At 40.3% G+C, this 16242-nt stretch overlaps 1 long non-coding RNA gene across 3 annotated transcripts in view; it reads left to right on the top strand.

The window, feature by feature from the left end:
- Positions 1–16242, top strand: part of LOC139169687 (uncharacterized) — a 181690-nt gene that overhangs the window by 120181 nt on the left and 45267 nt on the right. For 2 of the 3 annotated variants that reach the window (XR_011559510.1, XR_011559508.1), the window contains exon 1: positions 10486–10636. The exons of the other annotated variant lie outside the window; for it this stretch is intronic. This is a non-coding gene — a long non-coding RNA (uncharacterized lncRNA). Of the gene's footprint in view, positions 1–10485; positions 10637–16242 lie in introns of those variants that run through there. 3 annotated transcript variants of the gene reach the window in all.

Below are 16242 nucleotides of genomic sequence, written 5' to 3'. Positions count from 1 at the left end.
TTATTATTATTATTAACATAGAAACAAAAACATAGAAGTCTGATGGCAGAAAAAGACCTCATGGTCCATCTAGTTAGTCTGCCCTTTTATTAATTATTATTATTATTATTATTATTATTATTATTATTATTATTTAGATTTGTATGCCGCCCCTCTCCCAAGACTCGGAGCCATGGCCCTAGTTTAGCTCCAGCGTGCATGTGCTTGCGGGTCAACTGATTTTTGACTCACACGGGGGCTCTGGGAGGGTGTTTTTGGCTTCCGGAGGACTGTGGTGAATGGGGGGGCATTTTTGCTCTTCCCAGGCTCTAGGGAAGCCTCTATAGCCTGCGTGCGGTGAAAAACAGGCCTATTGGGCCTACTAGAAGTAAGAAACAGGCCATTTCCAGCCTCCAGAGGGCCTCCAGGGAGGGTGTGGGGAGGACAGACAATGAATTATGGGTGTGGGCACTCGTGTGTGTGCAATAGCAAGCGCACGTGCACTTTCAGCTCCTGAGGAAAAAAAGGTTTGCCATCACTGTCATATATTGTTCAGTGGAACTATCAAAAATATATGATGACTTTATAATGGCTTTGTAAGGCCACACTTGAAATACTGCATTCAGTTTTGGTTGCCATGTTGTAAAAAAGATGTTGAGACTCTAGAAGCTGCATGCTCAGCTCCAGCTGACTGGCGGTAGTCATTTCCTGGATTACCAGTCTCAGCTCGGCTCTCCTTTTTTCCCCTGCTGCTGCTGCTGTTGCGTCCTCCTCACTTTTTTCCTCTTTCCTCCTTCCTCGCCTCAGACAAGCTTCTCTCTCTCCTGCCCGGCTTCCCTCCAGCCTCATGTGGCCACCTCCCGACGTCAGAAAGGAGGAAAGAGGAAAAAAGCGAGGAGACTGCAGCAGCAGCAGAGGAAAAAAGAGAGAGCCAAGCGGAGCAACGCCAAAGCAGTCTTTTTCCCCTTGCGAAGCCCTAACTCCACTTGCAGCTGAGATGAAAATGTGTCATGCGGAAATAATAATCTTGTGACTCTACCTCAACTTTCCGATATTTTTAACCCCCCCCCTCCTGTCCTCCTCCTCCTCCTCCTCCTCGGAAAGCAGCAAGGAGACCAGCACCGACAGGAGCTGCGGGGGTGTGTGTGTGTCCTTTTCCTCCCCCATCTTTTCTCAACAGATGATCGGCACCTGATCACCTAGCTACCCAGCCTGAGGTGAGGAGTGACCCAGGAAGTAGTGTATGAGAAACGTGAAGCGAATTGTCACCCCAGCGAGCAACACTGGTGAGGTTGTAAGTTGAGGACTTAACAGTTCTCTTGACCAATGCCACATCCACAAAATAAGTCACACTTGCAGTGTGGCAGTAAAAATTTTGGCTGCCCATTACTGATCTCAGAGAACTCATTTTATCAAAATCATTCTCAAATTTTAGCTTTATAATGGAGTTCTAGTTAAATTAAAAGTTTTATTTGCTTAAAAGACTAGACCTATGATGGCGAACCTATGGCACATGTGGCACACAGAGCCATATATGCCAGCACACAAGGCCTTGCCCTAGCTCAGCTCCAATGCACATATGCATGCTGGCAGCTGATTTTTGGCATTTTCGGACTCCGGGGGGCCTTAAAGGAGGATGGGGGAGGATGTTTTCAACCACATCTGGAGGATGTTTTCCCCCCCACATTTCCCCCCCAAGTTTTTTTATTTTTATTTATCTCCAATCACAATACAATTAAAAATACCAATAACATCAAGTTGCTTTGTATTAAATTCATTTTACAAATTCTGGTATACGCAAACCAGTGCTGCCACCTTAACTTTTAACATCTGGATAAAAAATAGCTGCTTAATTTCTTATGATATACAAAAATGCTATAAACTAAAACCTCCTTTAAACTGTTCAATATTTTAGTTATCTCAAGCTGATTAGGCTATGAAGTTTCAAATTTCTCCATATTTCTTCTAAATCAATTTTCACATATATTCAAAGTGATAATTGCCCATTAATAAGAAACCTCTAAAAAAAAAAACCCACCGAGCAACTTCCAGTGGCCGATTCAAGGGGGAAAAAAACAAAAGAAAAACCAACCAAACAGGTATTATCTCTCTTAATAGTGCTCAATTAGCCAAATTGCAAAATTCCAAAACCTAATTAATAATTCCTTTATAAAGGAATTAAAAACATATAAAAATTAACTAACAAAGAGGAAACATTTTTTTAAAAAATTTGGAAGATGTTTGAGGGGGGCAAAAAATGGTCCTACTGGGCCCACCAGAAGTCAGGAAATGAGGAAGGTTGTGTGTCCCTGCATGAGAGTGAGGAAGTGCGGGGCATCACGCATGCATGTGAAGGGGTGTGGGGAGTGGAGGGCCATTGAATTATGGGTGTGGGCATGTGCGCACAGGTGATGGTGCTTGTGTGTGCACTTTTGGCACCCAAGGGGGAAACATGGGGCTACCTTTGAAAAGTGTTCGGAAACTTCAGATCGTGCAGAATGCAGCTGCGAGAGCAATCATGGGCTTCCCAAGGCATGCCCATGTTACACCAACAATCCGCAGTATGCATTAGTTGCCGATCAATTTCCGGTCACAATTCAAAGTGTTGTTTAGGACCTATAAAGCCCTTCATGGCATCGGACCAGAATATCTCCGGGACCGCCTTCTGCCGCACGAATCCCAGCGACCGGTTAGGTCCCACAGAGTTGGCCTTCTCCAGGTCCCGTCGAATAAACAATGTCATTTGGCAGGACCCAGGAGAAGTGCCTTCTCTGTGGCGGCCCCGACCCTCTGGAACCAGCTCCCCCCAGATATCAGAGTTGCCCCCATCCACCTTGCCTTTCGCAAGCTCCTTAAAACCCACCTCTGTCGTCAGGCATAGGGGAATTGAAATTTTCCCTTCCCCCTAGGCTTATAGAATTTATACATGGTATGCTTGTTTGTATGATTGGTCTCTTAAATTGGGGTTTTTTAGATTATTTTTTAATATTAGATTTGTTACATTGTCTTCTTTATTGTTGTTAGCCACCCCGAGTCTTCGGAGAGGGGCGGCATACAAATCAATCAATCAATCAATCAATCAATCAAATAAATAAATAAACAAACAAACAAACAAACAAATAAACAAATCACTGGACTAGACTGACTCTCTCTACTGCTTGTGTCCTCCTTGTTACTCTCCCCTTTAATGAAAACTGAAAACAACCAAACAAAAGTCTATTGATTTAAAAAAACAAACATATTACGTCATTTCTACTATAAAAGTAAACAAGAAGAGAGGATAGGAGAAAAGAGAAAGTAACATTTGTTTTGATTTTGATAATGGCATTTTCTTATTTAATTTTAGTTATCAATGCTAAACATTTTGTGTAGGAATAAGGAAAGAATCATCTATTTCATACTCCTTCCCTACTAATATTTGTGTTCCATATTTCTGTTCCTTTGTTTTGAAAAGACTGGAGATGCCTATTTCATTTCTCAGACCTAATGAAAAGTCTATTACTTGCCATAAATAGTTTAAGGCTATGAACTTTCTCTTTCCAGTATGTTGGAAAGAATGCATGGTTCTTCTTGCAATTACTTGACAGTAATTAAATTTGTGGGTTTTGCTGACTTGTGCAATCTTACCTCCACCTCCTTTGAGGTTTATTACATCAGCTGAAAGCTTCAATTCAATTGCCATCTTTTGCTAACTGCTATCCGCTTTTAATCCTGGGAAAGATCTTCCATAAACCCTTTTGTTCAAAAGATAAGCAGTCTACAATAGCTGTTTCCCTGAATATTTGTGTAACAAGTGGCATAGTGATATAACAGAAGACAAAAGTGTTTCAGCCTACACAATCCATGGGTCTCCTGTCCAAGTGACACTGATCAAGGAGTTATCAATTTATTTGTGCTTAATAGTAAAGTGATATATTATTAACATAACATGGGCAATTTAGGATACATTGAATTAATTGGGCTGGACATATTTAATAGTAACATGCAGCAGAAGGTGTGATAGCATAGAAGGTATAATAGTAATTATATTTTTCTAGCTTTTATTAACTGTTTAGCTTGGGTTCTTATGCCATTCTTATGCTGATTTTTTAAATCCACATTGTTGCAATAATGCTTTTCTATTCATTTCAGTATTTCTCAAATTTAGCCACTTTAATTTCAATTTCCAGAATTCCCCAGCCAGAATGAGAAGTCCACAAATCTTAATATGGCCAAGGTTGAGAAACACTGCTCTGAGCTGTTGATTTTTCCACTGTACTGCCTATATATATTGTGCTTTATATTCTTTGTCCCTTTAGACCTAAAACTGTTTCTGTTCTGTCTCTATTGAACATTGTGAATCAATACATTAATGCATTTCATTTAGAATCTTGAACCTTTGCACCAATCCCTGCAGTGCAATTTCAAACACCGATTAACATGGAATCCATGTTCTCAAAATAGCTTATCTTTATGATGGAGTTTTATGCATATCTGAGAGATGTAGGTAGACCTGTGATCTCAAGCTGATGAATATTAGTACATATTAGTAGTTAGTAGAACCTCTTCAGGTTAGAGGTGGAAATCTTGATAAGTTTTTATACAGAACACCATGAACTGAAATGCTATATTGAGAGGCTCTTTTTAAAATCACAAATTAATGTAGAAAATGGAATGGAATGGAATGGAATGGAATAAGAAATAAAAATAAGGAAAAGTAATCTGTCCAGAAAAAAAATACATTAACCCATATCTGCAGCAACTTCAGCAGACAGTAGTATATGGCTGGCATTTTCTGGATATGGAAGCTAAGAAGGGTCAGATCTAATTAATATTTGGATTGGTGAGTTTCAAGAAATACCAAGGTTTGGGACTAGTCTGAAAGTCTAAAAATATTCTTGGAGACAACAATGCTAAATGTTTTCTGGGCTAAGAATATTGCGTAGATGTGTTAGTAAAGTCATCAGGAGTCAAATTTGTTTCTGTAGATTTTGTAGCAACAACAATACAGATCTTTTTCAGTTTATTACCGCAATTACCACAAGTGATAGACTGGTAGTGATGGATATCCATCACTAAGCAAGTGACTGCTAAATGAGTTGCCCCTAATTTTACAACCTTTTTTGTAGTATTAATCAAATTTGACTTTTCCCATTGACTTTGCTTATTGGAAGCTTTTCTAGGAAAGTTTTAAATGGGAATCACTTGACTTCAGAATTGCTTCGACCATTGTGAATACAGTTCTATTGCCAAGCACCTGAATTTCAATCACTTGACTGAAGAGTTAGCAATAGCAATAGCACTTAGACTTATATACTGCTTCACAGTGCTTTACAGCCTCTTTAAGTAGTTTACAGAGTCACCATATTGCTTGGTCCCCATTTTACTGACCTCTGAAAGAAAGAAGATTGAATCAAACTTGAGCCTGATAAGATTTCAGGCAGCCGGCAGTCAAGACAAGTAGCCTGCAGTACTGCATTCTAACCACTATGCCATTGAGACTCTTAAATACATACATGAAGAATTAATGGAGGGTGAGAGGACACAGAAAAGAAAGTTGTACTGGATTGAATTGATTAAATCCTAAAAAAGAGAGGATTAAGAACTAAAAAACATCAGAAAATATCTGAAATGGTATGTGGACATAGAAGAAACAAGAATCATATCCATGGATAAAGCTTATAGAGAGGTAGAGGGAATGGTATCTGTATAAATTAGATTGAATTGTATTTTTTCTTATTATTTAATCCCTTTTTTCCTTTATTGTTTCCAGTTCCATCTTTGCGGTTTGTTTAACTAGGAAGACTTGAAGAGATAACATGATAGGCATATATGCTGATTGCATTATCACATTGAGTAAAATATTATATCAAATGTGATTTGAAAGCAGATTTTTTTTTAAAAAAAAACCTCTTACATTAATCCTTGAAGGAAATTTACTGCCTTTCATATCTCTACAGAAAATAATTAATGATCGCAAATAACATACATCAGCAGAGATCTCTGGCTCCATCTCCACTTTTAAAAGCAGAATGGGTTGCCTTGAAATATATGTATGTATGTATGTATGTATGTATGTATGTATGTATGTATGTATGTATATTTGTTTTCGTAGATTTTCACAGGTACAGGTATGACGGTCTTGGTATATTCGGGTTTCTTCCCGTGTAGGATTTGGAATATTTCTGGTATTTATAGAAGGAATGCAGCTCAGGTCTTGCAGTGTTCGCCTGAGAGCAAGGACAGAAACACCAGCCTGAAGATGACGAGTGAGACGTCATCGAAACGTCGCCAGAAATTTCCAAATCCTACACGGGAAGAAACCCGAATATACCAAGACCGTCATATATATATATATTTATTTAAATGGCATTATTTGCGGCACATATCCTTCAGAGTTCTTCTTCTGTCATGTCACCTCAATAAAAGAAAATGAGGAATTCTGGGACCAGAATTATTGCATTATTGCATTCAACCACTGCATCACTCTGGAGATGTTGGGACACTCATAACTGCAAGGATTGGACATAAGTCACTTCTTTCAGCACTGTGGTAACTTTAAGCAGTCACTAAATGAATGATCATGAGTCAAAGCTACCTGTACTCTGCTTATGGTAATTAGTTTTAAACAGAGCACCAACAAGCATGACTTGCCCTTTATTTCTCCTTATCATTTTTATAACAAAGATTTGTCTTAAAAACATTTATAATTGTTGGAGAGGGGGTGGGAGGGATGGAGCCCATTAATAAAATCTATACTCCATTTAAAAACATCTCTAGTTTTAATTTCTTCAGAATAAGGAGGTTGTGGGCAAATAGGAAGAACAAAATGATTGCTGTATCAGAAGAATTAATTCTGAATGATTTAGTACTCTGTTTTAAGCGTGATAATTTGCAATTCCCTTTAATTCCATATGAAGTTTACCCATGCGTATGATGCTGCTTGCTGGATTATTGATATGCTGATGCACTGCTATTTCGTATGTGCGTAGAAAACTTCATTAAGCTTGGAAGCTTTTATTGATTCAATGTATTTTTTAATCATCCCTCAACTCTGTGGCTGTGTTCTCATCAAACATTTAGCAATCCGGGTTGGTAACCTGAGAAAATCTGCTTTATCATCTTTTGGACAATAGAACCATCATCCACTTTTACCAGGAAATTAGCATCCATCCCATGATTCCTTAATCCAGAAAAAGAGTAGCGAGGCTTCCCAACAGCTTCACTATGAGACAGTTTGATCTAGTAGTTAAGACCCTGTTGTACATACTCCTGATCAGTTGGAGGATGATGAAGATTTATTTATTTATTTATTTATTGGATTTGTATGCCGCCCCTCTCCATCGACTCGGGGCGGCTAACAACAGTGGTAAAAACAACATGCGACAATCCAATACTAAAACAGCTAAAAAACCTTATTATAAAACCAATCATACATATAAACATACCATGCATAAATTGTAAAGGCCTAGGGGGAAAAAATATCTCAGTTCCCCCATGCCTGATGGCAGAGGTGGGTTTTAAGGAGCTTACGAAAGGCAAGGAGGGTGGGGGCTATTCTAATCTCTGGGGGAAGTTGGTTCCAGAGGGCTGGAGCCGCCACAGAGAAGGGTCCCGCCAAACAACATTGTTGGGTCCCGCCAAACAACATTGTTTAGTTGATGGGACCCGGATATTGAGGACTCGGATTCAGATAATGTTTATGAATTAGTGGGGGGCCTGGGGTTACAGGTAGTAGAACAGGTGGGAGGCCAGACACAGGATGGGGCCATGAGTTCAGGATCTAGCGAGGGAGAATCGGATGCTCGCTGGGTTAACCCTAAATTCAGAAGGGCCCAAAAATGTAGAGAACAGAGGTCTGGCAGAAGATATTAAGGAGAGGAATGGGTTAAATACTATAGTGATGTATTTAGCACGTCAGGGGGTCAGTGGAGAAGAAGAGTGGAGTTTCAAAGTTGCCGAAAGGAAAATGGATGTGTTTTTTGCCACGCTAAAGTAAGCAAAAGTATTCTGTGTTGTTAACAGTCAGTTCTGCTGTTTTTCAAAGTTATGCTGTTAGGAAAATAAATATTGTTAAGCGCAGCAGGAGGAGGAATGTTGGGAATGCAGCTAAGAGAGATAACGAACCAAGTGCCTGTGTGGAATGTGTTTGAATTACAGGAGAGCAGAGAAATAAATGGAGTTTCTTTATTCATGAAATGATGCATTTAATAAGAGTTATTTGTAATTGCTAAATTTCTACCAGAAACCAGAACAGGCCCTAGGCTAGAAACCAGGAGGCAGTGAGTTCTAGTTCCTCCTTAGGCATGAGAAATCAAATGGGTGATTTGAGGCCAACAACATACTCTCTCTCTTAGTTCACTTGACCTCACAGGGATGTTGTGGAGAAAAACAGAAGGAAGAATAAGCATTATATGTATTTATGAAAAGAAGAAGTGTGGGATGTAAATACAAATAAAATAAGGAGAGATTTTCTTTTTGGATTTACTTGCAAGAGCCTTTTCTTCCAGAACTAGATGGTCCACACAGAATAATATATACAGTGATCCCCCGATCATTGCGAGGGTTCCGTTCCAGGACCCCTCGCAATGATCGGTTTTGCGCGAAGTAGCTCTGCGGAAGTAAAAACACCATCTGCGCATGCGCAGATGGTGTTTTTACTTCCGCAGCGCTAGCGAGGAGCCGGACTCAGCTGGGAAGCGGCGCTGGGGTTTCCCCACCGCCCACGCAAACTCCTCGCTGCCGCTCGCCCGCCCTTCGCCCGCCCACCCCGCTCGCTCGCGCCGCTTCCCAGCTGAGTCCTGAAGCGAATTCTCAGCTGGGAAGCGGCCCGAGCGAACGGCGTGGGCGGGCGAAAGGCGGGCGAGCCGCGGGCGCGCGGGCAGGCAGGCTGCGGACAAGCCGTTCGCTCGGGCCGCTTCCCAGCTGAGTACTCAGCTGGGAAGCGGCCCGAGCGAACGGCGTGGGTGGGCGAAGGGCAGGCGAGCCGCGGGCGCGCGGGCAGGCAGGCTGCGGACAAGCCGTTCGCTCGGGCCACTTCCCAGCTGAGTACTCAGCTGGGAAGCGGCCCGAGCGAAGCGGCAGCAGCGAGGAGTTTGCGTGGGCGGTGGGGAAACTCCTCGCTGATGCCCGCCAAGAGGGGGAAGACCTAGGGAAGCCGCCCAGCAGCTGATCTGCCCGGCGCCATCTACGCATGCGTGCCCATAGAAAAAAGGGCGCGCATGCGCAGATGGTGTTTTTACTTCCGAGTTGCAAAATCGCAAATTAGCCCGTTTGCAATGATTGGGAACGCAATAACCGGGGGATCACTGTATATGGTATTTGGTATTTGTATAACACAATGAATTTGACTAACTGTAAGCAAGACCGAGTCTGTTTTATGCTATATGTCCAATTAGCATCCAAGAAATAAGTCCAACCTTGGCCTTCTTCCAAGTTCCAATTTATTAACAGAGCCATGCTGGTTATGAATGGTAATCAACCCAATACTAACTTTTCCTACAGTTCTCCCCCCAGATCCATCATCCCCACACCCACAAGTTCATCAAATGGAGCATTCCGGTTCTCTCAACATCCACGATCCTCCCCTGTACTTTTGGCTGATGCTGAACAAAGGATGGCCTTGAATCTTTGGAAAGAATTTGTTGTGGCTAGTATCTATCCCTCTCATGCAACCACCCCTCCCCAATTCCCACAGTACTATTCAACTTGTGGCAGGCCAAAGTCTCTAACTCAGAATAATGGTTTCGGCCTGACAGTATACTTAACCCCTGGGAATGAGCAAAATAGATCAAATGTGCTCCCTTAGCAGGCTAAAGCCTTTTTTCAGTGGCCAAGTTAAGCATGTTTTGGGAGTAGTTCTTGTATGATACAGTGGTAGCTCTGCTTATGAAGTTAATTCGTTCCATGACCATGTTCTTAGGTAGAAAGGTTTATAAGATGAAACATTTTTCCCCATAGGAATCAATGTAAAAGCAAATAATGTGTGCGATTGGGAAAACCATAGGGAGGGTGGAGGCCCTGTTTCCTCCAAGGAGATTCCTAGAAAGGCCCCATGGAGGCTTCTCTCCACTTTTTCCAGCCCTGTTTCCTCCCAGGAGATTCCTAGAGAGGCCCCACAGAGGCTTCTCTCTGACTTTTCCGGTTACAGTTTTGGAGGCTCGGATTTGTAAGTGGAAAATGGTTCTTGAGAAGAGGCAAAAAAATCTTGAACACCCAGTTCTTATCTAGAAAAGTTTGTAAGTAGAGGTGTTCTTAGGTAGAGGTACCACTGTATGTGTTTTAAACAATGAATTTTTTTTTTCTTGTGAAAATTTTCCTAGGATTATTCTTGAAGTTAAGAATGGTTTCTATATCTTTAGAATTCAAGACAACAGAGAAAATGCATGCTTACCATTTAGAAAAGAGGACAATGTGATCTGAAACTATTCAGGCAAGTTAATGGAAACAATAAACATGAGTACTGAGAATGTCACCTTGTTGCCTTTCAGGAAATGAATTCTGCTGCTGTTTTGAAATAAATCTGGAATAATTAATTGTGTAATTAATTATGGAAATTATTTTTATGGCCTAAGTTGAAGTCAAAGATAAACTGCAGCTGAAGCCATTATAATGCAACTTGGCTCGACAGATATGCTATCTGAAGATGTGAATGGCAATGAGAAAAAAAGTGCCAGTGGTGAGTATTCCAGCTTCCCTCTCCCTTTGTGTATTGATCAGGAGGCATATTTGTGTGACACTGATTCAGGTTCCAAACAAAAAACAAATTGAAGTTCCTAGTTGAAAGGATTAGGAAGACCAAACATCTACTACTTCACCCACTGAGAAAATCCCCGTTGGTAAATTTTGGTGTAGTTATGTAAAAGAAATGCACTGAAGGAAAATGTGATGGTGGTAGTGATAGGGATGTTGCAGGGAGTGAACTGTCCTTAAACCAAAGTAATTCTTCTGATTTTAGCATTATTTGCAATGCAATCTTACTTTGGAAAAAAAAGAGAACTCGGCCTTGGGTGGAAAAATTCTCCTAGAGCGAAAAACAAATTTATACTTTGTTGTGGTTAGCTCTGGCCCAGCTCCTGCCCCAAGGACTGGATGTGGGGGAGACATCCACATGCTGCAGGCCTGTTTTGCCCCCAGTGGAATCTGATGATGAAGGCTCCTCTGACCAAGAAGACATGAGTGACAGGGAGAAGGAGAGTGTGGCAGACAGCTCAGAAGGAGATCAATTATCTAGCTCCTCCTTGGATTCAGAACAAGAGTTAATGATACAGCCACGCATGCGGAGAGCGATGCATAGGCAACAACAACTGAGAGATTATTATCAAAGAAAATGAGGCCACCTGTGGTTGGGTGGGGCTGTGGTAATTAGTGAGGCTGCTATAAATAGCAGCCTGTGGGTTTGGCCATTGTGGAGGATTATCTGATCGTTGTGTTTCGTGACTGCTTTACTGACTTTGACCTTTTGTGTGCTGATTTTTTCCCGCTTTGAAACTAAACCAGAGCAAAGTGTGTTTCACTTTGTGAAAGAAGAAGGACTTTGAATTGCCTCACAGCTGCAAGCTAAGTATCACAGGACTGATAAGGGACTTGTGTAAATTACCAGTTTGTTTGGAGACCAGTACTCTTTGCTATATCAAAAGAGGGCTTAGTTTAAGTGAATTTTCATTATAAAGAACATTGTTTTGAATTTTCAAACGTGTGTGTGTCTGAAATTTGTACCTGTGAATTTTTGGGAGGATTCTACCAGAGAGCCCGACAGAACATACTTTATCTTACTAAAGGTTCTGGTTTGCCTGCAAATATGATTCAGTTATGCTGGAAAGCAGTCTTTTCCTTTTTCTTTGTGTCAGATTATAGCAGAACAGAGCTCCATTTTTCCTAACCATATTCCTGATTCAAGCACTGAATTAAACAAGACTGCCTCTGGAGTGATCTGGAGCAAATTGAGATATTCCCTCAAGTACCTCTTGGTTTTATTTAGTCTCCAAATCTGAAGCACAGGTATTGTTATATAGGGTGCTTAAATTATTGGAAAGAGCATTGGAGTTATTTATCTACATATCGTGTCCTTGAATCTAAGAAAAGGAACAAAAGATAATCCTGAGGTATATTAAGACAGCCCTCATTTCCCGCACCTTCAGAATCCATTTCTATGCAATTCAACTGTATATGAAAACTCCCTCCTCTTTGCAACAACATAATTCAGTAGAAGAGATCACAATGCTTCATTCTAATTTCTGTGTGCTTTGACCCAGAATATTAATCATGATACTAGACAATTGTCATTACTTCGAATCATATCTTTTCCTTGTAATTCTTTTGCAAAGATGGGTGGGAATCACACTTCAAAAAAACCTGTTTTGGCAAATGAAGATTATAGCTCACAATCAATATGTGAACAGTCAAGATCTTTAGCTTTGCACACGGAAAGAAATTGTCATAAAAGTATCCCCAATGAGCACTTAATTAGCAGATGTAGCTAAAAGGTCAGATGCAAAGTTGCATGCTGCTTCAGCATTTTGGGAACAAAACATTAAGATATACTGATAATGAGGTACAATGAACTGAGCAGAGCTATGGTGTTCTTGGAAATGTCTAATACATACTTTCTTTTTCTGAGCCCAACTATACAAAGTTAATCCCCTGCCCTCATGGAAATGTTGGAGGTACAATATAATTAGAACTTATAACAACAGAAAAGTTACACTGGACACTTAACCGAATATGATTTTATATTAGCTACGTAAAAGCTCAATGTGCATACATATTGTTTCATTCATCTCTAATTCTTAAGGAACAGTTACAAAAGTGCTCTAAATTAATGGAGTTGCTGGTTATAAAATTTATTTATTCCTTCCCCCAAGAGAAATTATTTTAGATTTATGTAGCACTTTGGAGAATAAATAGGATGTTTTGGACAGTGATCCATTGATCTAGGCGAGTACAGCATTTTATTTATCTTCGAATCTGAAGCTTTGTTAATTTTCTATACAATTTGTGTTACCACCTTCATTTGTCCTTTCTTTACCCCAATTCCCTTTTATATGTAAATTGTAATGCCACTTTGCATAGGTTGTGTTGCGGATCTCCCAAATATATTCAGATTTTTATACAACTTTTAATTATTATTAGTCTTAGCTGAGAATAACAGGGGATTTCATTCAACACTGCCTCTAAAATCAGAAAGTTAGGGTATTGTCCATTCAAGTACTGTGGGAAGGAAAGGCATCGATTCTATTTGGAATCTTTGCTCTTAAAGAAATATATTCCCAGGTAGAATTCAACATGAGAGCAACTCCTTTTATTATTGTTGTGAGCCACCCCGAGTTTGTGGAGAGGGGCGGCATATAAATCCAATAAATCTAATCTAAATCTAATCTAATCCTTCTCACCCAAATGACACGACATCAAAACCAACACTGCTATAGATACTGTTCTGTACCATGATAGATTTACAACATTGAAAACTCCACCCTTCTTCCTCGCTGGCGCCCTGACGTGATGGATACATCACTCCAGTAATTAACCTGTTCCTCCCCTTAATATCTTTTTCCTAACACTTGCTCCCTGTGCCTTTGAACTCTTCTGAAGTGAGGATTTAACCAGCGATTGTCTGTCTCTTCTTCACTGGAGTCTGGACTCATAGCAACATCCTGTGGTTGACCTCCCACCTGTTTTGATACCTGTCACCCAGGGCCTGCCACTAATTCATAAACACTATCTGTATCAGAGTCATCAAGCTCTTCATCATCCTCCAACTGACCAGGAGTATGTACAACAGATACAACATAATTGTTTGCATTGCAACTATCTACTATCAGAGTTGCATTTTATTTGACAGAGTACATTTGTAATATACTGTAGACAGTAATCAATTGCACTGTAGAAACTGAGTCTTCAGTGATATTGTAAGTATAGCTTAAATAGAAGAGGTGATGTTACTACTCCTCATGTTCTGAACTCTGTCTGTCTGAACAGAGTTAAAGAGAAGGGTCTTAAATAGAATGCATCTCTTGAATGAAATTCTTCTTTTCTACCAGTTTGTTTATGTGTGAAAGTGGTCTTTGATATACTGTATGTGATATGTCAGAAAACAAGTAAACTTGGTATCACAGTGGTTAAAATGCAATATTGCAGGTTAACTCTGCTAGTTCAATTCTGATCAGCTCAAGCTTAACTCAGCCTTCCATCCTTTTGAGGTTGATAAAATGAGGACCCAGACTGTTGGGTCCTATATGCTGACTCTGTAAACTGCTATGATGTAAGTCTAATGCTATTTGTATTTTAAGTGCTCTTGCTCTTTGGGTGGGCTCCATTACAGAAAGCTGCTGGAAAATGAACTAGGAGGAGTTCTCCTAGTATGCATTTTGGATCTTTCCGCATAGTGCTCAAGTGACATTTCTATTATGAACCCTCATAAAGACCTAGTAAAGTATATTTGGTACTCAGCTTTGGCCAAAACAATGTCCAGGTATTTATCCTGTGCTTATTGTGACTCTTGGTTGGTGTATTCCCATGCTTCTTTAGCCCCTTTGTTTAATCAATTGAAATGTAGACATTTGTTTATAATGAAGTCTAATAGGGGAACCAGATAGCACCTCTTATGCTGCCCAAGTTACAACACTCGACATATTGCTTTCCTAAAGCGCACAGAGGGATGTATGTGTGTATGTATGTAAGTATGTACGTACGTATGTATCAGAAGTAGGTTCCTCCCAGTTCGGACTGGTTTGCCCAAACTGGTAGTGAACCTCTGGTGATGTCACGATGATGTCATGATGCCATCTTTTTTTTAAATTTTTTGGGGGAGAATTTTTTCTTCTTCTGAACATGCGTAGAAGCTGAGTTTCCATCAATGTGCATGCAATGCCATCTTGTTTTTGGCTTTTTTGAGGAGAGGCAGATTTTTTATTTTGTTTTTGGCCACTGCACACCGGCAGAGAGGTAAGTTATGTCGGGATGGATGGAATTTTCTAATGAGTCTCGGCAGTCAGGAATCAGGAGTAACACAAACTTTATTTAGAAAACAGAATAAAAATGCATTGTGCCAAGAAGCGGCACTTTATCAAGCAAGCGGAACATGGCTGAACACAGGAGAGTATTGGAATGCTGTCTGACGTAAGCAGACGGATGTGACATGTAGGGAAGATATGAATTGTGGGAGTGATGTAAGAGGGGGTGTGATCAGAGGGGAAAACACACATTAACTCTTTAACTACTGAATGTCTCTGTTGGCTGGCAATTCTCAGCGTGACACCCCTTCTTTGGTAGTCATCAGGGACATTGGTTCACATAAGGCACATTTTCTCTGAGAGGTATTTGTGTTGGTCAGCTGGCAGTGGTTTATTCAGCACGTCAGCGATCTGTTCATTTGTAGGCACATATTGTAATTTCACGAATCCTTGTTGCACATATTTTCTTGCATTCTTATATCTTAAGTCGATGTGCCGTGAACAGGCTCCCACATATTCAGCTTCAGCAATGAATTTTACTGAAGTATTGTCCTCCATAATAACAATTGGTTTCATTGGATCAGCCCAGATACTATTAATGAGAGCAGAAACATTGATTAAATCATTACAACAGTCAGAGACACAAGCATATTCGGACTCAGTGGAGGAACAAGAAATAAATTTCTGCTTTCTAACTTTCCAATAAATTGGACAACCATTCAAAAACATTATAAAACCAGAAGTACTTTGACGAGTTTCAATGTCACTCGCCCAATCAGAATCTGCATAGCAAATCAATTCAGGATACTTGTTGTGTTCTGGTTCCAGGAACAACTTCATGTCCATCGTGTGCTTCAGGTATCTGAGCAATCTCTTTATGCATGTCCAATGAAATGTAGTTGCGTTGCCTACGTGTCATGGCAACAAATTCACACTAAGTGAAATGTCGGGTCTTGTCCAACTGCTAATGTATAACAGTGACCCAATGACTGAGCGATAAAGTGTTTGGTCCTTAAACAAAGGACTGTTTTGGTATGTCAACTTGTAAAAGTCTGTCTACATTGGAGACCGACATGGGCGTGCATCAGCCATGTTGCATTTTTGCAAAAGTTGATCAATCTTGTTTGCTTGTGAGAGGCTAAACCCCTTCTGAGTTTTCTGAATCTGAACTCCTAAGTACTCATGAATGTGTCCTAAGCTTTTCAGTGTAAAGTGTTTTTCTAAACCTTTTGCAAAAATCTCACTCATACGTTGATTTGGACCAATGTAAACAATATCATCAACATAAACAAGAACACTTTCATAAACATTACCTTGCCCTTTTGTAAACACG

This window comes from Erythrolamprus reginae, chromosome 1, assembly GCF_031021105.1.
Source record: "Erythrolamprus reginae isolate rEryReg1 chromosome 1, rEryReg1.hap1, whole genome shotgun sequence".
Lineage (NCBI taxonomy): Eukaryota > Metazoa > Chordata > Lepidosauria > Squamata > Dipsadidae > Erythrolamprus > Erythrolamprus reginae.
Note: the sequence above shows the minus strand (reverse complement) of the source record. Positions and strands in the feature narration are given on the sequence as shown.